Consider the following 15,897-nt stretch of genomic DNA (forward strand, 5'->3'; position numbering starts at 1 on the left):
TCTTTTTCTACAGAAGTCAAATTCGAACTTCATCACCACTTCTCCATACATCTGCTCCTTTCACTGGCTCCATTGTCTCAGAGTCAATGATCTCATCTACCTTAGATCCTTCAAACTCTTTCTCATTATTTCCTCTAACCATAGGATTCCATACCTCCTTAGTTGTCCGCCTCCCATCATCGCTTATATTTCCCTTCTGCACTTCCACTCTCTCAGTTCTTTCATCAGAGCTAGTTTCATCAATTTTACTTTCGTTATTCATTTCATTCCTAACCATCCACTCAATCTCTTCTCTTGCAATCACTGAAAGTAGGTTGTTATTTTTAATTTGTTTTAACTGAGCTACCAAACTCGCGACACTTCTAGCTCCCCTTCCTCTCGATTCCCATTCTTCCTTCATTTTTCGGATATATCCACCAGATTTGGTACTTCCACTTCTTACAAAGCATTCTCACAGTACTCTTCTTTCCTCATCCGTCCACGTTTTTTTTTACATTTCCTGTTCCAATTCCCTTCGTGCCTTGGGACCCTCTCTGGCAATTCTCACTCCTCCTATATCCAGCCACACCCTCAGAATTTCGAACAGTTGTATGATGATGACAGGGCCCACCCTGTTGACCAGTGGGACACCTACCTTACGTGAGACCATCGCAAGATGTTCTAGCGTCATTCAGAAGAAGGATTGCCAGATTGTAGATTTTGCCGTTCCAGCAGATCACAGAGTGAAGATCAAGGAGACAGAGTCGCAGAGCAAACACACTGAACTTGTCAGAGTGCTCCAAGAGATATGGAAGATGAAGAAAGTTAAGATAACACTATTAATAGTGGGAGCACTAGGAACAATACGAAAAATCTTTGAGAAAAAAATGACAGAGATTGAAATTAGAGAGATGGCTAAAAAGATACGATGGATACTGAAAACGGTTGAAATATAAAGAAAAAAACGCAAAGACTAAAACACATGAGTTACAAACGAAAATGCAAAACACGAAGAAACATCACATGGAATTAGGAAAACTGAAACTACAGAATTGTAATTTAACGCCTTGCCTTCCAGCCTCACTTTTTTATTCTAGTGTCACCATATACTAATGCCAAACCAAATAAGCAAGAAGAGTCAAGAAAAATGGAAAGACAGAGCAGAGAAAGCACTAACCAGACGTTTACTGGATGAGTGCAAAGAGGACTGGAATCTTGGGGAGGTTATTGTCACTAAAATTCCAGTGAAGACCAATGGTCATTGCCAATGAGAAATCAAATGGCAAATGGTTATTGCGATAATGAAAACTAATCTGCAAAGATTATCGAAAGAGGTGGGTAGTACTGGAAATCTTGGGAGACTTGTTGTGACTCAGACTCAAGGGAACATTACAGATTGTTCTCAAAGAGAATTCTTTGATGATGCCCTGTGTGGAAACTCCTAGTAAATAATAATGATGATGATGATGATGATATATTTATATATTAGTGATGGAACGATTCCAATATTTTCCCTGATTCCGATACTGTTGTGTCGGTATCAATAACAACACGAACGCAGAAAATAAAGGTAAAACAAATATATTAAGACGAAAAGATAATACATATTTACAAAGGTGCAGTTGTACTGCAGTTGGAAGATTGTCCGGCAGAGGGTGTGTTAAAGTCTTTCATGGAGCAACCGGCACATGCGTCTTGCCTATCCGGCGTTCGAACACAGCTCCCCGGTCTTGCTGACTTGATACCTTTATCTATATCTTTTCACCCACGTATGCTAATTAGTGGGCGTCTCCACAACAGATACAATTACCGATTTCAATTCCACTTCTTTATAAATCTGTAATTAAATAACTATAACATTGTTATTTCCCCCAATTTTCATAAAAACACGTGCTAATTATGCAGATATTTTCCTAAACGTCAAAATACACTTGTGGAGGATGATCTATCGATTTTAGCTTTACTTGTATTTTAAAATCAATAAATATTCATTATTTCATCATTATTACCAATAATGGAAGATTTTACTTTAAACAAAATCAAATAAAAAAGACAATTAAAAGAATCGTTTTGGCATCGGAAAATAGGCATCAATTTTTCCGATTCCGATACTGATTCCGATACCAATTCCGATACCCCAAATCTTCTGATTTTTTCTGATTTCCAATTCCGATTTTGATTAATCGTTCCGACACTAAAATATGCAATTTAAATTCCCGGAAGGAAAAAAAAAAAAATTAACTTTAACCTATCGCAGACTTAGCATATATATATATATATATATATATATATATATATATATATTCGTTAATGCCTTTTTATTCTTATACTTTTATATGCTAAGTAACATGTCACAGGATCGTTCTTAAAAGTCATATTATTATTTACTTATTATTTTACTTATTATTTACTTATTTGTAAATATTAATATATATTTTTAAAAAAATTGTTTATTAGTGAAATTGTAACTGGATTGTGTTATTAGGAGAGTTGTATTTTGCACTGGAGACCCATGAATTTAACATGCTTTCCTGTTTTTAAATCTCCAAAACAGCTACATGGTAAACAGCCGATGATCTCCATTTTCAATTTAACAATTCATGTGAAGGTTTCTTCTTTTCATCATTCTTGGTAACCTCTCAGCAGTGATTCTGATATATGTGGAGGTGGTCAACAAGACTGATCCTGGCCTTAAACTGCCTTTCACATTGAGGGCAGGTTAGTTCAAAGGTGTTCTTCTCTCTCTCCTTCTCTTTCTTTTCTTCTCGAGGTCCGCATATTGGTCGGCCTCGAAGGTGGCTGTGCGTTCAGCAAAGGTCTGTCTCATGGTTTGTTTTGGGCCTGTGTCTTCCATGTGTGTGTATTGATGTCACACTTCTTCAAGTTTGTTTTCAGAAGATCCTGGTATTGCTTCTTTTGGCCTCGTCAAGTGTACTCTCCTTCTTTTAGCTGTCCATAGAAGAGTTGTTTCGACAGCCAGCAATCCAATATCCTGATGTTTTAGCCCAACCACCTCAACTAATGACGATGACATTGACATTGATGGTGTTGGCCTCCTGGAGGATGGTAAAGTTGGTATGATAGTCCTTCCAGATGTTTAGATTGCTCCACAAGCAGTGTTGGTGGAACTTCTTCAATGCCTTGAGGTATTAGCAATACATCATCTAGGTCTCCGAGACATAGAGAAACATTGGGAGCATGAGAGCTTTGTATACAGCCATTTTGGTGTCAGTCCAGATGTTTCTGTCTTGAAACAGATGGGTTCAAGTACGACCATAGGGGGCTCTAGTATTGGACCAGAGGTGAGGAAGGAAGCTGCAGAGTCGGTCCTATCCCCAGACCTTGGTTAGTACATGGTTTGTCATTGTTGGGTTAATGGCAGAGCAGAGCCGGGTATAGGCGTGGCTGAAGGCATCAGAATTTGCTGCAGATGTTCTTCTGAGATGATTGCCACACAGTTACCATCGGCACACTGGAATTCCGTCAGGGATGTAACTGAGGTTTCGTTTTTCGACCCCAAGTGAGAGAGATTGAAAGCTCACCTATTTGTTCACTAGATGAAGTTGCATCTTGGGGAAAAGTAATTCTTGATCATGTGTGTGATGGCTATTACAAATATGATGAAAAGCCTCGGGGTAATGATGCCTGTTTGATGCCTGTATCAACTTTGAAGGACTTTTCTCTGCTGTCAGGAAAAAGGACTGTGGCATTCATGTTTTCGTAGAGAAGCCTGAGGATCTCAATAAACTTCTTTGTCATCCAAAAGTGGCAAGAGTTTCCAAAGCAGTTCTCTTGGAACTGAGTTGAAGGCCTTAGTCAGGTCTATAAATGCCATATAGAGAGGTTCATGTTGCTATCTGCAATTCTGGAGTTGATGCATTGAGAATATATCATGTTTGTAGTTCCATGTACTTTGGTTTCTGGGAGAACTGTTTTAGTGAGTAGAAAGAAGCGACTGCTCAGCACATGAGCAAGAACCTTTCCAGTCATAGTCAGAGGAGAGATGCTCCTGTAGTCCTCACATTCGGATCGGTCATGCTCCCTTTTTATAGATCTTGATGATTGCAGCATCTTTGAAGTCTGTTGGAACTCTTTAATCTTCCCAGATTTTGATGATGAGTTGATGCAGTTGGGTCAGCAAGCGGTTTCAGCTGGGATACAAGTCTGGGAGTACTGTTCACCACTTATCAAGGCCCGGAAGCCACTCAGGGATAAGGGTTATTGTAAGTACAGTACGTTAGTGTGGATATTTAGAGTGTCTACTTAAGGGGGCGGTTCATCAGGAATTTGTTTATGTTGGACTTGAAGACATCCAAGTTGTAGTCAGGAGGGAAGCAGGCAGACGGAACAGAATTCCACAGGCGTGCAGTTCTAAGAAAGAAGCTTTGTTCATGGGATCTACGTTTTGATTTAGGCATAAATAAAGAGTGGGGAAAGTTGTTGAGACTTGGTTTGTTTTGGGCGCAATTGGCTTTCTCGAATGTTCCAACGCATTCACTGTCTACATACGCATATAGACAAAAAATAGTCCCATGGATTTGTGTGCAAAAGGGATGCATTACAGCTGCGTCTCTGGGCGTTGATAGAACTGCGTGGGTGACAAGTGACAAAATCAAATTGTTCCTGAAGTGAATAAATTTTTCTGATTACGTGACAAGCAACATTTTTTTAACATTCAATTTTCACCTCAAACAAGGCACATTATCATTATGATGTAGGGGGCTACTATCAGGGACATAAGCTACAGGGGTACTATATAGAGAATTGGGCAGCAAGATGTTTGTTCACATTACACTTGAACTTCTGCATGTCAGCACAGTTGGGAAAGCAGGGACCCGGAAGGGAGTTCCAAAGTCTAGCAGTTCTGGGGAAGAAACTATTGAAGTAGAAAGCTCTCTTACATCTAGGGATCTCTACTGTGTAGGGGTTGGATTTAGCTGCTAGTCGGGTTTGTTGAGGATATTTACATAGAGGGGGTACAAGTGTTTGCAGTTCGTCAGAGCATTCACCATTAAAGTATTTGTAGAACAGGCAGAGGGATGCTACATTTCGTCGATGGGACAGAGGCTGAAGCTTAGATGACAATTCAGGACCTATCAGGTTGGCGACTCTCTTTTGAACCCTGTCTAGTAGTGAGAGACAAGTAGCAGATACACCAGCCCAAATGTGACAGCAATACTCCATACATGGGCGAATGGTGGCCTTGTAGAGCTACAGGATACTTTCAGGTGTTAGTAGCTTTCTAGCATGGTAGAGAGAGCCTACCTTCTTCACAGTGGTCCTGGCAATGCTCTCAATGTAATTGCTCCAAGTCATGTTCCCTGTGAACGTTCTTGATTTATCTGGTCACTACAAGTCATAGTCAGTTTAGCTGATATGCATGTATGAATATTAAGTTACAATAGAAGCATCGGTACAGTTTGCATGCAAATATGCACAAACCATTACGAAAAGTATTCACATACACATATGCGAGCTAGTTAGATATATTATGAAATATATAATTTCCTAATTTTGACATTGGTTGATAATAATTTTATACAAAAGTATAACTTGAAAATTGATGACGTCATAAAGGATGAGCGGTAGATTTTGTCAACTAAAAAAAATCTGATTTTGTGACGTCATCTATTTTCAAATTCGTTTATTATATTTTCGTTTGTATCTGTACACTCTTTCTTGGTAAGCAAATTAATTATTAAAATGACAAACGTGTACCGTAATAAATAAAAAATTATTAAAAAAACAAAAAACGATTAACTTGCATATTTGTCCATAACTACACGTCTCTGGAACTCTGTTCCGTTTTCATGCTTTCCAACTGACTACAATATGGTCGTCTTTAAATCCAATGTTAACGAGTTCTTAAGTAATCCCATTTACCAAATTTCCACTACTAACGCGATTACTACAACATTTTCCTATTGACTGCTGAACACTTATTAACCTTGCTCCTGCAGGATTCCAGCCCGTGGTGCCTCTTGCTCTGCAGCCTTCCAGCCCGTGGTGCTTCCTGCTCCTGCAGCCTTTCAGCACTGGATGACGTCAGGCTACCCACTCCACAAGCCTGTCGAAATCCGGTCTGTCTGTCAGATATCACCAACGTACACCTCAGCAGCCCGCTGAAGCTCTCCCTGACAGATGTCACCGGCGTCCATCTTAGCAGCCCGCTGAAGGTCTCCCTGCCAGATACCACCAACGTCCATCTCAGCAACCCGCTGAAGATCTCCCTGCCAGAACCACCAACGTCCACCTCAGCAGCCCGCTGAGGCTCTCCCTGCCAGATACCACTGATGTCCACCTCAGCAGTCTGCTGAAGATCTCTCTGCCAAAAACCTTTATCTTCGAGTGGACTCTGGGCCTTGATAAGTGGCGACGCCTTTGTTAAAAAAAGAACAAAATCTCGGGTTTACTTTCATCAACCTCGTAACTCTCGCTTCCTTTATTTTGTCCTTTAGTCCTCACATTCCATGAGCGATGTTTCTGACAAAGAGGGAAAAATTGCTGTTTTCTCTGTTAGAATTTATTCCATTAAAAACTTATTGTTGGCAAGTTTTTGACCTTTAAGTAGTTTTTTTAGTTCCTTACATCAAGTGGTTTCATGTCTTGTCAGGAGCGATTTCAATTAAAAAATGTTAAAAATACAATATTCACAGCTGACACTTTTACAACATATATATTTTTTTAGACAAAGAAGTCTCCTTTCATATGGCCACTTGGAATGTAAGAGGCTACTATTTGGAATTATAACTAGCATAGGAATTGTTTGTTCACATTACATTTAAACATCTGCAGATAAGTACAATCAGGGAAGCAGGAAACAGAGAAGGAATTTCAAAGTCTAGCAGTCCGAGGGCAGAAACTAGAAGGCTTTCCAGTAGAAGGGATGGAATTTTGCTGCTTGTTGAGTTACTCGTCAAGAAGAACAAGTGCTACGAGTTAAAGAACTTGTAAAACAAGCACAGAGATGCTTGTATATTTACCACTTTTTGACAGGGTTTCAAAAAGAGTTTCCAAGCTAATAGGTCCACTACTATCAGCCAAGCTCCAACCCCTGTCCCATTGTCTGACTGTTGCAGCCCTCTGTCTGTTTTGCAAGAACTTTAATGAAATATGCTCTGATAAACTCATAGCACTTTATCGTAAATAATCTCACTCGCTACTTAATTTAGCTGAAAAAATGCGAAGCTCGCGGTTTGTTTACAAACAAACGTTGGAGCACTTTACGAGTGGCGGACGGATGTTTATTTAAATAGACATTCGGACAGATTAGTTGCGGCCACCGCTTCCGTAGTCAGGGGGTAGAACTGCCGACTGTCATCACGACGGTTCTAGGTTTGATCCTCGGCTTGGGATAGGTGTTAGTGTAGCGGCTACTGATGAGTTGTGAAATAACGAAACAGGACTGTATGTCGATGACTAAAATATATTTTATATATATATATATATATATATATATATATATATAAAATATATATATTTTTTAACCAAGTAAGATCTGTGACTTACTTGTGGTTTCATTAAATACTTTTACATGCAAAATCCGATCCCGCATTTTGCTAATTCCTGCCCTCTGAAACTCGAAACTCCCCGGATTAAGGACTATCCATTTATCTAGTGTTTCCTTTTTAAAATTAAATATGTTTTTAACTCTTTTTCAAGATGTCTTTTAACATGTTTTATTAATCATTTGTTCATATATATATATATATATATATATATATATATATATATATATATATATACTTGCAGTTCAACCCGGCTTTGCTCGAGTTCATAACTTTATGTGCATATGTATATATACAGTGCCGGCAAAAAGAAAGTCCGCAATTTTCTATTGTGCGGACATTCTTTTTGCCTCCTTAATTTGAAGTTATTTTTTTAAATTGACGTGAATACTAGAATATTTCAATTAAAAGTTAAATAATTATAGAAGAATAAAAGGCGAATCAAATGAAGTATAGTTTGTTTAAACAGTTGAATTAAATTTAGCTTAAATTTGAAGTTTTAAAAAAAATTATGAGTGCAGACTTTCTTTTTGCTGCCTGTGTATATTTAAAAGTTTGACGCATGTCTAGGTAACCTACATTTAAAAGTGTTTAGACTAAAAATCGGCAGAGGAGTTTAGTAAAGTCTGCAAAGATCAACTCTTTCAACTTTTACCTCCCAAATTGTCGCCCAAAAACTTATTAAAAAGCTTACTGCATGTCTGAATACCCTTTATGTAAAATTTCATATGTTTAGGCTCAAAATTGGCTGAGTAGTTTGCTAGAGACCACAAAGGTGAAATCTTTTGAACTTTGACGCCTTGGCAACCAATTTTCGTCTAGAAACGGATTAAATATGTGAAATATCAAATGTTTAGACCAAAAATTGGCTGAGTAATTTGGTAGAGATCGCAGAGGTCAATTTTTTTAAACTTTGACCCCAATTTTGACCCCTTAACATTTATTGTTTTGGGTTTAAACTGAATTAAAAAGTTTGATCTGTGTCCAAGTATCCTGCATCTAAAATTTCAAGTGTTTAGGCCCAAAATTTGTGAAGTTTTCAAAAGTCAAATCGTTAAACTTTGACCCCTTGACAGCCAAATTTCTGTCCGAAAACCGATTAAAAAGATTTTCCCATATCTTAATACCCCTTATGTCAAATTTTGAGTCTGTAGACTAAAAATTGACAGAGTAGTTTGGTAGGGAAATGTACACACACAGACACGCACACAGACAATTTCACTTTTATAGATATATAGATAAGGCATTTTATTTCCTGAATTGATTGTTGCTATTTCTTCTGATGAGATGAGGGTAAAATAGATTCACTGATTGATATAATAATTAAGTGATTGATTTTGTGCTACGAAACAGATACTGTAAAGAATTATAAGTGTCAACTGAAAGGAATAAATTGTAAGATGGTCAACATCATGATTTTGGAATATAGACTTTTGCCATTCATTCATTATATTGCTCTGTAATTACATTGAGCTTTTTAAATAAGGATTGGTATATATAAAAAAGGAAATATAAGTGAATAAAGAATATTTCCACAGAAATATATGTGTGTATGTGTGTGTGTATGTGTATGTATGTGTGTGTGTATGTGTGTGTATGTGTGTGTGTGTATATGTGTGTGTGTGCGCGCGCGCGTGTATGTGTGTGTATGTATGTGTGTGTGTGTGTATGTGTGTATGTGTGTGTGCGTGAAAATGTGGGATTAAAGAATTTACGACAAATTTACTATTTAACAAGGACTACGAAAATTTAAAGTTTTTTCTTAATCCATTGATTTTCAATAAATAGCTCATCTCATCAGAGGAAATGTTTTTAGCAAAATAATGTTTACAGGCAGTCATAAATGTTGCTATTTAACACGTAGATTAAAAAACTAAAACTAAATTTCAGATAGAAAAGAAGGACACACAAAAAAAAAATTAAGACAAAATGTGAATTTTTTTGAAAGAGGGTTGAGATGACAGTTGGGTGCGAGGAAGACAGAGAAATTCAAACAACTTAATGAAAAGTACAGGGTGAAAAGAAAGGGAACTAAAGCTGTCCTAGAGGAGATCAAATAAAGAATGATAGCAAAAAAAAAAAAAAAAAAATGATAGCACCTGTCTACAACTTGGATGTCTTCAAGTCTAACATAAACAAATTCCTCATGAACCGCTCTCTTTTGACAAGCTTCTGAGTTTGACCTTTACTCCTGATCTGAAATGGAACACGTACATCAAGTCTGTTGCCAAGGTCGCTGGAAAGATGGTGGGATCCTTCTACCGCTCCAGAAGATATCTCACTACTGATGCAATTCTCTATCTATATAAAAGCCAAGTACGGCCAAGGATGGAATACTGTTGCCATATCTGGGCAGGAGCTGCCAAAAACAGCCTATCATGCCTTGACAGAGTACAAAATAGACTTCGTGGTTTAGTGGGGGATGCCCTTTTCTCTACCCTGCAACCCCTCTCCCACAGAAGAGACGTTGCGAGCCTATCCTTGTTTTATCGTTATTTCCATGGCAGGTGCTCGTCTGAACTCCAATCCCTGGTCCCCCCTCGCCAATCTTTCACGAAAAACACCCGTCTAGCTGAATCCACTGTGAAAAATTTCCCCCCCTCTATATCTGTGCCTAAATCAAAACGCGGATTTCATGAACAAAGCTTCTTTCTTAGAACTGCACACCTGTGGAACTCTGTTCAGTCTGCCTGCTTCCCTCCGGACTACAACTTGGATGTCTTCAAGTCTAATGTTAACAAATTCCTAATGAACCGCCCCCTTAAGTAAACACTTCATCAAATCTCCTCACTAACGTAATGTACTTGCAATAACCCTTATCCCTGAGTGGCTTCCGGGCCTTGATAAGTGGTGATCACTGTGTAAAAAAAAAAACAAAAAAAAAACACTTTATCAAATCTCCAATACTAACGAATACTACGATATTATCGCATTGCTTACTGTACACACAATAACCCTTATCCCCGAGTGGTTTCCGGACCTTGATGTAAAAAAAAAAGTGCGAAAGTGAAGAGATATGAAGAGAGAAGTCAACAGTTATTTAGTTTAGACCAGAAGAAGTTCTATGAAGGATTTAATAGACGGTCAAATTATGTAAATGAAATACCAAAGTCAGAAGAGTGCACAAAGTTTTTGATATTTGGTGTGTAAAAAGAAGCATCATGGAATTGTGTTTTAAATACAAAGTACCTCTATAAGGCCACCATTCGCCCATGTATGGAGTACTGTTGTCACATCTGGGCTGGTGCATCTGCTGCTTGTCTCTCACTCCTGGACAGGGTTCAAAGAGAGTCGCCAACCTGATAGGTCCTGAACTGTCATCTAGGCTTCAGCCTCTGTCCCATCGACGAGATATTGCATCCCTCTGCCTGTTCTACAAATACTTTAATGGTGAATGCTCTGACGAACTGCAAACACTTGTACCTCCTCGACGTAACTACCCCCGACAAACCCGACAAGCTACTAAGTCTCATCCCTTTACAGTAGAGATCCCTGGGTGCAAGAGAGCCTTTTACTCCAATAATTTCTTCCGCAGAACTGCATGTCTTTGGAACTCCCTTCCGGGATTCTGCTTTCCCAACTGTACTGATATGCAGAAGTTCAAGTGTAATGTTAACAAACATCTTTCTACTCATCTCCCTTCATAATGCCCCTGTTAATCAAGTCCCTGATAGTAGCCCCCTACTTCAAAGTGGCACTGTGCCTTGTTTGGGGTGAAAATTGAATAAAAAAAAAAAAAAAAAAATTTCATTCTCAGCTGGTGCGTCTACCGCTAGAGTATCTGTCTTAGTGTTCATAGAAATAGTCTTCAATCCCACACCACCAACCCAGCTTTAACCCCTGTCCTATCACTGCAATGTTGCATCTTCGTGCCTATTTTACAAGTAATTTAATAGAATATACTCTGTCAAACTCGTAGCACTTGTGCCCCCCCCCAACATAAATATTCCTAAGGCAACAAGTAGCAAAATCCCATCCCTTCACTGTCAAGGTCACTAGATACCAGAAATTGACTTTTACTGTTAGACTTTGGAATACCCCTCTCCTGTTTCCACCTTTCCTGATTGTAGTAACGTACTGAAATTTAAACGTAATTCGAACAAACATCTCGCTTCTCAACTCCATAGTGTCTCTTCATAACTTTATTGTAAACATGAAAGTAAATCTTTCCCAATTATTGAGATAATTTCAAGATGTGAAAATGAACAAAGGAAAAAGTAAACAACGTAAGAAAATTCTGAATTGCACCAAATGATGTACAAGAGTATTGGTGAAAAAAAAAAAATACTTTGCCACCTTGCATGGAAGGATTGCATCTCAAATTGATGGAATGGTGATAGCAGATGTAATCCTTGAATAGAGCATGCGTGAAAGAGCAATGCTCTGCCAGAAGGATATTTAAAAGGGCAATAAATAAATATCGGCCCATCCCCTGCCTTCCATTGATGCAGAAACTGTTAGGTAAGGAGGTGGCTTTCACTTATTTCGTCTTTGAGGATTTTATTTTCGTTAGAAAGATTCCTTGCTTTTTAAATATCCGGTCTTGATTGGTCGTAGTAGTCGGTCATCTTCAGGTTAAGGGTTTAACAAATAGCTGTGAGTTCGCTAGAGTCAAGATGACCAGCACAGCCCTACTCTTTCACAGGCCGCTTGCCCGCGCGCCCTCCGGGGCCCGGGTGACAAGATCAAAGTGTAGTATCTGTTCCGACAGATACTGCAAGCTATGACTAGCTAGGACTAGCTATGACTAGCAAAGACCAGATGTGGGGGCAACCCCACATGCTTAACCTTTAACCAGCTCCCATTTCCCTCCTCTCGGGAGCTGGTCCCCTTTTTCCCTTCCCCCTCCCTTCACTCCTCACATTAAAAATCGGCCTTGTGCCTAATTTGCTCGGTGGGGGAGCAAATAAATACCATCTGTTCCGACAGATACTGCAAGCTATGACTAGCTATGACTAGCAAAGACCAGATGTGGGGGCAACCCCACATGCTTGACCTTTAACCAGCTCCCATTTCCCTCCTCTCGGGAGCTGGTCCCCTTTTTCCCTTCCCCCTCCCTTGACTCCTCACAATAAAAATTGGCCTTGTGCCTAATTTGCTCGGTGGGGGAGCAAATAAATACCATCTGTTCCGACAGATACTGCAAGCTATGACTAGCTAGGACTAGCTATGACTAGCAAAGACCAGATGTGGGGGCAACCCCACATGCTTGACCTTTAACCAGCTCCCATTTCCCTCCTCTCGGGAGCTGGTCCCCTTTTTCCCTTCCCCCTCCCTTGACTCCTCACAATAAAAATTGGCCTTGTGCCTAATTTGCTCGGTGGGGGAGCAAATAAATACCATCTGTTCCGACAGATACTGCAAGCTATGACTAGCTAGGACTAGTTATGACTAGCAAAGACCAGATGTGGGGGCAACCCCACATGCTTGACCTTTAACCAGCTCCCATTTCCCTCCTCTCGGGAGCTGGTCCCCTTTTTCCCTTCCCCCTCCCTTGACTCCTCACAATAAAAATTGGCCTTGTGCCTAATTTGCTCGGTGGGGGAGCAAATAAATACCATCTGTTCCGACAGATACTGCAAGCTATGACTAGCTATGACTAGCTATGACTAGCAAAGACCAGATGTGGGGGCAACCCCACATGCTTGACCTTTAACCAGCTCCCATTTCCCTCCTCTCGGGAGCTGGTCCCCTTTTTCCCTTCCCCCTCCCTTGACTCCTCACAATAAAAATTGGCCTTGTGCCTAATTTGCTCGGTGGGGGAGCAAATAAATACCATCTGTTCCGGCAGATACTGCAAGCTATGACTAGCTAGGACTAGCTATGACTAGCAAAGACCAGATGTGGGGGCAACCCCACATGCTTAACCTTTAACCAGCTCCCATTTCCCTCCTCTCGGGAGCTGGTCCCCTTTTTCCCTTCCCCCTCCCTTGACTCCTCACAATAAAAATTGGCCTTGTGCCTAATTTGCTCGGTGGGGGAGCAAATAAATACCATCTGTTCCGACAGATACTGCAAGCTATGACTAGCTAGGACTAGCTATGACTAGCAAAGACCAGATGTGGGGGCAACCCCACATGCTTGACCTTTAACCAGCTCCCATTTCCCTCCTCTCGGGAGCTGGTCCCCTTTTTCCCTTCCCCCTCCCTTGACTCCTCACAATAAAAATTGGCCTTGTGCCTAATTTGCTCGGTGGGGGAGCAAATAAATACCATCTGTTCCGACAGATACTGCAAGCTATGACTAGCTAGGACTAGCTATGACTAGCAAAGACCAGATGTGGGGGCAACCCCACATGCTTGACCTTTAACCAGCTCCCATTTCCCTCCTCTCGGGAGCTGGTCCCCTTTTTCCCTTCCCCCTCCCTTGACTCCTCACAATAAAAATTGGCCTTGTGCCTAATTTGCTCAGTGGGGGAGCAAATAAATACCATCTGTTCCGGCAGATACTGCAAGCTATGACTAGCTAGGACTAGCTATGACTAGCAAAGACCAGATGTGGGGGCAACCCCACATGCTTGACCTTTAACCAGCTCCCATTTCCCTCCTCTCGGGAGCTGGTCCCCTTTTTCCCTTCCCCCTCCCTTGACTCCTCACAATAAAAATTGGCCTTGTGCCTAATTTGCTCGGTGGGGGAGCAAATAAATACCATCTGACTATCACTGCAATGTTGCATCTTCGTGCCTATTTTACAAGTAATTTAATAGAATATACTCTGTCAAACTCGTAGCACTTGTGCCCCCCCCCTAAATATTCAAAACGAGTATTTGCGGCCCAAATAAGATTTCCTCGGTGTGACTAATTCACACTGGCTTTTATGAAGAATGGTGCACCTTCTCCAACTAATGTTACCTCAAGTAACGGTTATAGTGTTATCAGAATGTGGGTGACCACACACACACACACACACACACACACACACACACACACACACACACACACACACACACACACACACAGGAGGTTGACAAGGAAGTTCTTGCGGGTTTTAACTTTTAAATTCGAATGAACATATCTTGGCTCACACAAACATTGTAAGCACCATAAGAATGAACACACTTTTGCCAACGCAAAAAAAGGTGTATTTTTGCCAGTAACGTAAAAATCTTGCGTTCTAATGGCGATGAAGTCGCTGAAGGTGTTTTTAATATCGCTTATTTTATTTGAAGCATTTCTCACACAGAAAGTTTTCCAGATACTTGAAAAGTGGTAGTTGGTAGGTGAGAGGTTTGGAGAGTATGGTGGATGAGGCAGAGTTTCGTAAGCCAGTTTGTTTAATTTCTGCAGAGTCAATTTAGCAACGGGCCGCCGGGCATTGTTGAGTAATGCTGGATGTTGTTGAAGCTTCTGATGCATTTCATCCATTTGTTGATAGTATGTCTCTGCATACCCCCAAATTCGAAGCTATCTCTTTACAAACCTTCTTTTTCATAACCTATCATACTTTCATAAATCAGAGTCCATTTTCTGTATGCTGTTTTTGAACCCAGTTAACGACGGGCACTTTTGCTAGTATATATATATATATATATATATATATATCACGACGGTTCTAGGTTCGATCCTCGGCTTGGGATAGGTGCTAGTCTAGCGGCATTGATGAGTTGTGATACAACGAAACAGGACTGTATGTCGATGACTACAAATATATTTTATGAAGCCCCCCTCTTTGGGTTGAGCACTATCGTAAATAATCTAACTCGCTACTTAATTTGGCTGAAAAAATGCGATACTCGCGGTTTGTTTACAAACAAACGTTTGAGCACTTTACGAGTGGCGGACGGATGTTTATTTAAAAATGTGATACAACGAAACAGGACTGTATGTCGATGACTACAAATATATTTTTTGTATATATATAAATAAATATAAACAAGTTTTTTAAATTTTTTTTCATAATATTATTTTGTATTCCTGCACGTCACTAATTGAAAACGAATAAAGAAAAGTTATAACGTATTCTTTTTTTATACATTTCCATTCATATATATATATATATATATGAATATTGAGGTTGCTATTTTTCAAAGGTAAGGTAACCAGTGAAATATAACGAGGTTTTTACAAGAGTGTTCAATACCGAAGTAGAGCAAGTTAAATTTTCAATTTGTCTTTACATAAGCAGTAATGTGTTGCTACACAGTCATGAGCATGTTTCGGCCTTCTAGTATTTAGTAACTAGAGACCTCTTCAGGAAACAACGCTTATATTCTAAAGCGGAATTCTTAAGATTAAGAATTCCGCTTTTGAACATATGTGTTGTTGCCTGAAGAGGTATCTAGTTATAATTACTAGAAGACCGAAACATGCTCATGACTGTGTAGCAACACATTACTGCTTATGTAAAGACGAATTGAAAATGTATATATATATATATATATATATATATATATATATATATATAAATTAAT

The sequence above is a fragment of the Euprymna scolopes genome, chromosome 21 (assembly GCF_053919585.1).
Source record: "Euprymna scolopes isolate OS-2025 chromosome 21, ASM5391958v1, whole genome shotgun sequence".
NCBI classification, from domain to species: domain Eukaryota; kingdom Metazoa; phylum Mollusca; class Cephalopoda; order Sepiida; family Sepiolidae; genus Euprymna; species Euprymna scolopes.